Source organism: Triticum aestivum, chromosome 5B (genome assembly GCF_018294505.1).
Source record: "Triticum aestivum cultivar Chinese Spring chromosome 5B, IWGSC CS RefSeq v2.1, whole genome shotgun sequence".
NCBI lineage: Eukaryota > Viridiplantae > Streptophyta > Magnoliopsida > Poales > Poaceae > Triticum > Triticum aestivum.
Window position 1 is genome coordinate 431869138 of NC_057807.1, and position 8830 is coordinate 431877967.

At 42.3% G+C, this 8830-nt stretch overlaps 1 pseudogene; it reads right to left on the bottom strand.

Annotated features, from left to right (window-relative positions):
• Positions 1-2330: 2330 nt before the first annotated feature.
• On the bottom strand, positions 2331-8595 carry LOC123116321 (putative wall-associated receptor kinase-like 16; annotated as a pseudogene).
• Between the last annotated feature and the right edge of the window lie 235 nt (positions 8596-8830).

Sequence of the window (8830 nt, forward strand, 5' to 3'; positions counted from 1 at the left end):
AAAGAATAAGATTGTACTATGGAAAAATAAGTCTTTTTCTTCCAAATATTTTTACGAATACGCTTTTTTGACATTGAAGTACGTTTTTTTGGAACTGCCATTCAAAAAGGAAATTAATTTTTCTAGTTGTATGTGAAAAACATCTATTGCTGCAAATCAATCCTTCCTTCTTCTTTTTATTAGTATTTATACTTAGATACTGAAAGATACTTAAATTTTGAATTATTTTTTACTTCATTTTGTCTAATGCGGATAAGACAACAAGAATTTTTTAACATTTTTTCTTTATATATTTTATACTTGTTTTTTAATAATATAGAATATATAGAAGGGTTTCTCATTTAAATCTATTTATATCTATTTATATATCAAGTATACTCCATATATAGATATATGGTATGGAAGCCTATCCCCCATATAAGATAAGACGGGGGGATAAAAAGAAGGGAAAATGAAAATAGTTATTTAAGTTCAGAATGGTATTCCATAAAGGAAAGGAATTCCAATCAAAACAAAAAATACTGAGTCTCTTAAACAAGACATTCTAAAACTTAGGTAATTTATAGTCATTAGGATTTTAGTTCTATATGAAGTAAGGACTATTCGATAATTTCTTATAAACATAGGTTTTCATTGGAATTCACTCAATCATTTAATTATGGAACAAGAGAGCTGTTTCATCTTTGTTTTAAAGAAATATAAAAATGAATTATGAATAGAAAGTAAAATGATTCAACTTTTTTTTATTTTTATAAATATCTTTATTTAGGTAATAAAATAACTTCGTTACCTAGTTATTTTATTAACTTTTTGAATTTAACCAACTAAACCCATTCTTAATTTTTAATTATTTCAATGAGATAAATTTTTGAAAACTTAAGAATTTCAGTATTTTTTCTTATTCTTTTTATTTATTTTTTCAGAAAGAGATAAGAATTGGTTTGGTGAATCGGAAACAATTTTATAGAAAAATTGAAGTAAAAATTGAAATAAAAATTGCATTTCTTTTCTTATGGAACATACATATCAATATGCATGGGTAATCCCTCTTCTCCCACTTCCAGTTATTATGTCAATGGGATTTGGCCTTATTCTTATTCCGACAGCAACAAAAAATCTTCGTCGCATATGGGCTTTTCCTAGTATTTTACTCTTAAGTATAGCTATGGTATTCTCAGTTCAACTGTCTATTCAACAAATAAATGGAAGTTCGATCTATCAATATCTATTGTCTTGGACCGTCAGTAATGATTTTTCTTTAGAATTTGGATACTTGATTGACCCACTTACTTCTATTATGTTAATACTAATTACAACTGTAGGAATCCTAGTTCTTATTTATAGTGATGGTTATATGTCTCACGATGAAGGATATTTGAGATTTTTTGTTTATATAAGTTTTTCCAATACTTCCATGTTGGGATTGGTTATTAGCTCCAATTTGATACAAATTTATTTTTTTGGGAACTTGTGGGAATGTGTGAATTTTTCAAATGCTTGATTAACATTTTCAAAATATAAGATTAACATGTTTTTAATGCTAGGTCGACATTTTTCATATACAACTGAAACATTTATCTTGTATACATTTTACATTTTTCAAATATATGATTAATTTTTTTTAAACACATGTTTTTGAACATTGTTGCTCGAATATTAGTTAATTTTTTTCCCAAATAAGTGTTGAAACATTTTTTCAAAATGTGTCAACATTTTTTAACATTGCACAATCATTTTTTTCAAACTTAAGTAATTTTCTTAAAATATGTGTAATTTAGTTTTTTTTTGAAAATGTAAAAAGTACAGAAAACGAAATCGAGTGAACGAACGAAAAATGATCGAGCGAACATCGCTACTGAGCCGGCCCATTACCATGTCATTTCAGGCAAGCGGATGGCTTGTCTTGCTAGAAGCGAGACATAGCCGCAGCTGTGTCTTCCGGGCCGAAAAGTAAAAAGGCTCATGTAGAAGTCCAGTAGCCTGAATTAGGTTATGCATGATACCATACTCTTGACTAATCATAGCTTTTTTTTGGCGGAAGAATGGTAATAAAATACAAAGATTTAGAGGACGTGTCAAGCATTTACCACACTAAATCAAATTTAAAAAGCGAACTATTCAAAATTTACGAAATAATAACTCACATATATCTGCATTTTTTCAGAAGATACATAACCATATAAACACCGAAATTCATACATATATAATTGGCAAAATAAACATTAACACAAAGGTAGCTACAACAATAGGCTATTTATTTAATTTTTTGATGCAACTGATTTCTTGCCGTGGAATGCAAAATAAACAAATCAAAGCAGTAGTGTGATTACTTAACGACCAGACTGCAGATCGTTAACAACTTTCTTCTCGATGCTGAAATATGCAACACTAGTTATTGTCGAGCTGGCCATTGATGAGGCCTCCCCAAGTAGGCATTCCGTCTCTTCAGGGTTCCGCTGTACCCATGGATGTTGCATCACCTTCCTCAGACTATCAAGCTTCTCCGCAACTTCCTTCATGGATTGCCTATTGTCACCACACATCTCTAAGCATCGCACCGCTAGCTCCGCGATCTCTTTAATAATCTCTGTGTTATCCCCATCCTTGATCTCAATATCCAAGATCTGGTCGAGCTTATTCTCCTTCATGGCATACATAAACATCATCGATAGGCTCTTCTCGTGGGCAGGGACATCCGGATTGAAATTAAATGGCAATTTGGCCGTGAGTAGTTCCAACAAAACAACCCCAAAGCTGTACACGTCGCTCTTGTCCGTCAGCAGGTTGGTTTGCATGTACTTCGGGTCAAGGTACCCGCATGTTCCATGTACAAGTGTGATGAATTGTGACTTATCAGTTGGTGCCAGGATGGAGGCGCCAAAGTCAGACACTTTAGCTTGGTGGTCCGTGTCAAGAAGAATGTTAGAGGACTTGACATCCCCGTGGAGGATCGGCGTCGAAGTCGATGAGTGAAGGTAGGCGAGCGCGTCCGCGGACTCGTGGGCGATTCCCAAGCGAGTAGACAAGGGGATACACATGCCATGGGTACCGTGTATGAGCTGGAAGAGGGTGCCATTTGGGACGAACTAGTATACCAGCATAGGGACTTCCACTTTGAGGCAACACCCGAGGAGCTTCACAATGTTTCTATGGTTGACCTGGGACAGGATTAACATCTCTTTTCCGAATTCTTTCTTCTGTTGCTCATCAACCGTCTTGCATCTCTTGTCAGCTACTTCCACGTCGCCCTTGAGAAGTCCCTTGTACACAGTCCCATAGCCCCCTTGACCTAGTACTTGTTGTTCGCTGAACTTGTTTGTGGCTTGCTGCAGTTCTTCTTCCGTGAAGATTTTGAATGTAATACCTTGCTTTGACCTCATCTCATCAAATAATATCAGACCACCGTGCTGCCGAAAGTCTCCCGCTTCATCTTGTGTAGCTTTCTTCTCTCTTGGATCATGCATGCGCAGGCTATAGCAATCACAAAGACGACTAGTCCAACAGTTGCACCTGCATTATCCATCCACGTAGAGCTATAATGCATCTGTTCAATTTTAATGTAATTTCTTTGGGCAGTGACAACTTAAAGTACTTTGTTTGAGGAGAAAGAAAAGTACTGTTAGATGAGTTTGGTAGGCTAAGATAAAGTTTGCTAAACACTGGTTGTTGTTGAACAACATACTACCGGTGGACTATCATGATATAAAGTTCGTAGGTGTCCTACAGATGTCCAATTAATCGTTCATATGCAGCATGTGTATATTGTGCTCACAAAGAGGAGAACTCACCTACAACAGGCATCACCGGAAAACGGGATTGACAAGTGCCATCCGTCCAATCTTGCCGTCCGTGACATGAGCAGGTGTAATGCCCTAACATGTTCTCGCAGATTCCAGAGCCGCAGATATTAGCATTTTCAAGGCACTCGTCAATATCTGGAAACAAAACAATTGTTTTCAGTTAGAGTTGCCAAGCTGTTCGTACAGGTGACTCGTAAATCAATTAAGGTACACGAGAGTTCATGTCAAATGTATACAAGGCAGCAAAAGGGAAGTCACCTTGGCATCCGTTCGTGATGTATGGGTTGCCTTTGTACCCATTGGAGCAATTGCAGCGGTAACCTTGTTTCATGGTGGTGGAATCCACACATATACTGTTGCTGTTAACACATGCATATGAAGTCGTGTTCTTCTTAGCTTGCTCGCAATTCGACGCTTCTATTCGCCAGTTCAGCACAACAGGAACTCCACCTTTGTACGTCTCTTCCAACAGTCTGGATTTGACATATAGCTAGTTTTGAAACTGAAGGCCGCCTTATCCACCAGTACCACGTAGATGCAAGGACTGCCGTCTGTCCATGTTTCTGCCGTGTTGTTGTTGAAATAGCCATAATAATCCGGTACGTTTTTCGGGACATCAGCTTGACAACAGCCGGCACCATCACATGTGTCATTCACAGGGGAATAGTACGGACTGCACTCGGACGAGCAACCTGTTACATACTGGACGAAGAAAGTGTATATGAGATGTCTTGAACCAAACTTACACTACCTTTTTTCCATGAAAGGAATGCTGATTTCTAATAGAGTAAAATACACCCGCGGTCCTAGAAGTATTTGAGGTGTGCCAAGTAGGCCCTAAAAATTTGAAAACGTCCTATATGTGTGTAAGTCGTCCACAGCGGGTCGATCCTATCCGCGGTTGACTAGTCCACGTGTCCTGTTGACTCACGCCACATAGGCAATATTTTGCCAAGATCCCCGTGGTAGACTTCTCCTTCTCACTTGTGGCTTGTCTTCTTTTCTCCTCGTCATGTGTGTTGAGGTTCGTCGCCGTGCATGCAGCATAGATGTTTGCTAGGACCACGACATCATGCTCGGTTCCATGGAGTAAGCGCTACGCGTCGGAGTGCTTGCGAAATTTCACGTCGAACAACAACAGCCCACGGAACGTTGATGGCTTGTTGCTGCGGGCGCTGCGCAACCTCGTGTTCACCGTCTCACCAAATAGTCTCATGTCGCTCAACGTGCTCCCGTGGCTGGTGCACGTGCTGCAGGATGGCTCTGTTGGCACGCAACAACCATCTGCAGGACCTCTAGCTCCCTGGAGCTGAAGCGCCAGTTGGGCAACCATACTGGAAAGCAACATCGCTGTCGGTGCTGCATCAATGTTTGGTCCGGCCGCTGCTCATAACATCTCCACGGCCGGAGGGGGGGGGGGGGGGGGGGGGCTCGGTGGACGGAGGACTAAATTGAGGGGTTCGCCATGTGGAGGAGTAAAAATTTTACTATTTTTACTCCTCTAACGGTTTTAAATATTCGGCTGCGTATAAGTTAGAGAAGTAAACCACAAATTTTACTTCTCTATAGCCTTTTAAGGGATCGGTTTGAGACTGACAGTCTATGAGTAATGCTGGACATACAAAGAGTTACGGGGGATTTACAGACTAGTGAGTTTTGATTCAAGATTAAAGGGATAGAGGGGCCCACCCCTGTGAAAATCAGGAGGAGGGGTTAGTTAGAAAGGAAGAATCCTAGTCAATGTGTAACTTTTTGTGTGTATAGCATTATTGGACAACCTATCTAGGTCGGTGCACTCGCTGATATCGGGGGAATTGGTTTGAAGGGTCGTCAAGCCCCGTGCGATCGACGCAAAGGAGCTAGAGCGTGAAAATGGAGGCGGAAGCCCGCCAGATTGATGGCATCATGTAGGTTGTTGGTGCTAGGGTCGCACACCTCGAGTACCTAGCAACTAGCATGAGGCGAGCCCTACAGGCCGGGGCCAGACAATGTGTTCTAGATGTCCATGGAGATTGAATGGTTGTCTCCAAACCAAAACTGAACGAAACAAGAGCACGGACTGGATGCCCATGGAGGAGAATACTACTAGATGTGTAACAGTAGTTCTACTCAGCCACAAGCTGTGCATCTGGCGTGGCGGTGTGCGCTGGCTCATTGCGGCGCCGTGCATCTCGTCATGGCGGGGTTCGGGCCGGGCCAGCCACAAGCTGGCCGGGTGTGAGGGAGGCGACTGGAGCAAGGCAGGATGACGTGGTGCAGCGGCGGGACCGACGGGTCCGGCAGTAGTGCGGTGGCACGCTTATGATGGAGGTGGTGCTGTCTGGAGGCGGCGGCATGAGCCCACAGTCAGGCGGGTGACAACGCTGAGATGGCTTGGCCAGATTGGAGTTCTGGCGAGCAGCAAGCGGCTGGTCACCCCTGTGTGCTGTGGCGAGCCGCGATGCCTCCTGCTGGTCCTGGCATGGGAGTTCTTCGGGTGAGGCAGGTCTTATAGTCGCAAGGCCATCCCTTGAAGTGGGCGACAGCCGTCGCGGGTGGTCCTGGACATTGCCGGGGGAGTGGGGTGGTCGCGGTTCTCCCGTCTAGACTGAGAGTTGGTGGTGTGGCCTAGCTTTCTCCCTTGCCATGCATGCGGCCGGTCGCCTGCCCTCGGCTTTGTGGCTACGTCGACAAGGTGATGCAGTCGCGGCGGTGTGTGGATACTTGGACTGTATCACCAAGTCCCTGGAGGTGTGGAGATGGGCAACATACGAATGAAAATATTGCTTGGCTTTCGCCGGGCCAGCGGCGGTTGCATTTGTGGTTGTCATTCCCCTCCTTGGAGGCGTCACTGAGGCGTGTTTCCGGTGCGCTCTTTGTAGTTGGTGATTGTCTCCGGGCGAAAGCCTCGATTCGGAGTTGGATCGGCACGGTGTCCTGGACGTCACTTCTTTGTTGGGAGCATGGCGTGTTTGGAGACATGGATGCTTCCTTGTTGTTCTCCCCCGGTGCCCGCCGGGGTCCTTTCTTGATCCTTGGCGGCGCTATGTATGCCCATCACCGGTGTGTCCAAAACGGTGCCTCCCTCGAACCGGATCGAGTCCTGCCATCCACTTGCCTTTTCCTCTTAGGCGTTCAGAGTGGGTGGTGCGTCGACAAGTAAAGCTCTGCGGAAGTTTCGTCTTTGTAGATGTCCGATGTTGTTCGTGACGCGGTGCTGTGTTTCAAGTTAGGACAGGGTCTTTTGTTTGTGGCTTGCTTTGCGGTGGTGATCGTCTTTGGTCTTACCTGGGTGTGGGGTATGTGCTACGCTCGTTCGCAGTGAGTGCTAGCTTTTTTGTAATTAATATTCCGCCTTCTATATAGCTATGATACATCTTGGCGTACTTTTGAAAAAAAAAGTTAATAGAATCAAAAACTAGTTTTCGAAACAATTTCACCTAGATCAGTTTTTTATTTTTATTTTTGCAAGGGAGTTGGATTAATTCAGTATTAGAAAAACTTCAGTTTTTTGTTAGCATGTTATTTGCTTGGTTGTCACTAATACTAGACGATACCCCACGGTTTGCCGCAGGATTCAAATCAGACGGATGTTAGCTGACCAAGCTAGCAAATCCAATGGCTAAAACAATTTGGATGATGTGGAAGCACGCATGTGCAGAAAAATAGCCGTCTTATAACATAAGAGTGTTATTGGTACTACTATAGTGTCAAAAACGATATTATATTATGGAACAAAGGGAGTAGCAATTAATGACTTATAGTGGGGCTTGTCTATATAAGATATATAAAGTGAATATGCGGAAATTCCTTTTGGAGCTCGGGCTCCAGTGAGGCCTCCAAATTCAAATTTGAAATTTCATTAAAATTCATATTTTTACATTTAAAAAAATTCTGAAAAAATTTCAGATATACATGAAGGCATAACACACATGTGTGTAAATTTTCAGTTTAAAATACATTGAAATGAGGGTTGTGCAAAAAAAAACAAATCTGTGGTTGTTTAACACATGATACTATTCATCCTCCCAAACCATGAATTTGTCTTTTTTGTACAACTCGCAACTCAAGGTATTTTATCATGAATTTTTTACACACATGTGAGTTACATACATGCATATTTTTTCAGAATTTTTTGAACCATAGAAGATTGAATTTGAATTTTTCAAAAATTAAGGCCTCCATGGAGTTCGGACTCCAAAACACATTTCTCGTGAATATTTATTGAACTAAAAATAGTTTTTCCGTGCAGGTTCTAACCGCCTGGAAGTTAATAATCAAAAACTAATTTTCAAAACAATCAATTCGAAAAAAGAAACAGTATAATAAAAGAAGCCGAAATACTTACACGAGAGCTGCTCGTATAAGCTGTAGCATTGCATCCGACGACGATAATTATGTTATCATCCGATATCCAGAAAGGTGTATCCGTGAAATCCAGGTAGCCAAATTGGTAAATCATAGTACCAGTGGCTGTGTCATTGCACTGCGACGAGATCGTCATGGCGTTCATCCAGGCCTTGCCGTCAGGCAAGGAGATCTTGGTCACCTCGATCGGCTCGTTATACCACGTTGTATTTACAAAAGGCTTGCTGACGCCGCCAACCACAGACGTGCAGTTGATGGTAAAGCCGCTGTGCAACGCGCACTTCTCGTCGATGCCAAACGGGAATGGAATGTCGACGTTGCCACACTTAGCCGGGCAGTCGGGACGCTGGCCTGCCGGTACATCGGCCGTGGCCAACACCCAAATCGCCGAAAGGCAGAGAAGAGCATGCCAGGAAAGAAGAAACCGAGAACACCCCAGCTTCACCATTGCAGGTTAACCGGTAGGTGTGGATGTGTCCTCCTGTCCTGAGTTCCTAGCTATTCCAGGGCTATAAATAGTTCTCGCGAATGGACAACGGGAGCCTGAAGGTTGACTACTACTTGACTTGTGGTTATACATACTATATAGTTATTTTTCAAGAAATGGAAACGTTTTTTTTTTCAGGAAATGGAATGCCGCTGTGCAACTGGACTTGTGGTTAGACAAAAAAGCATAATAGTTA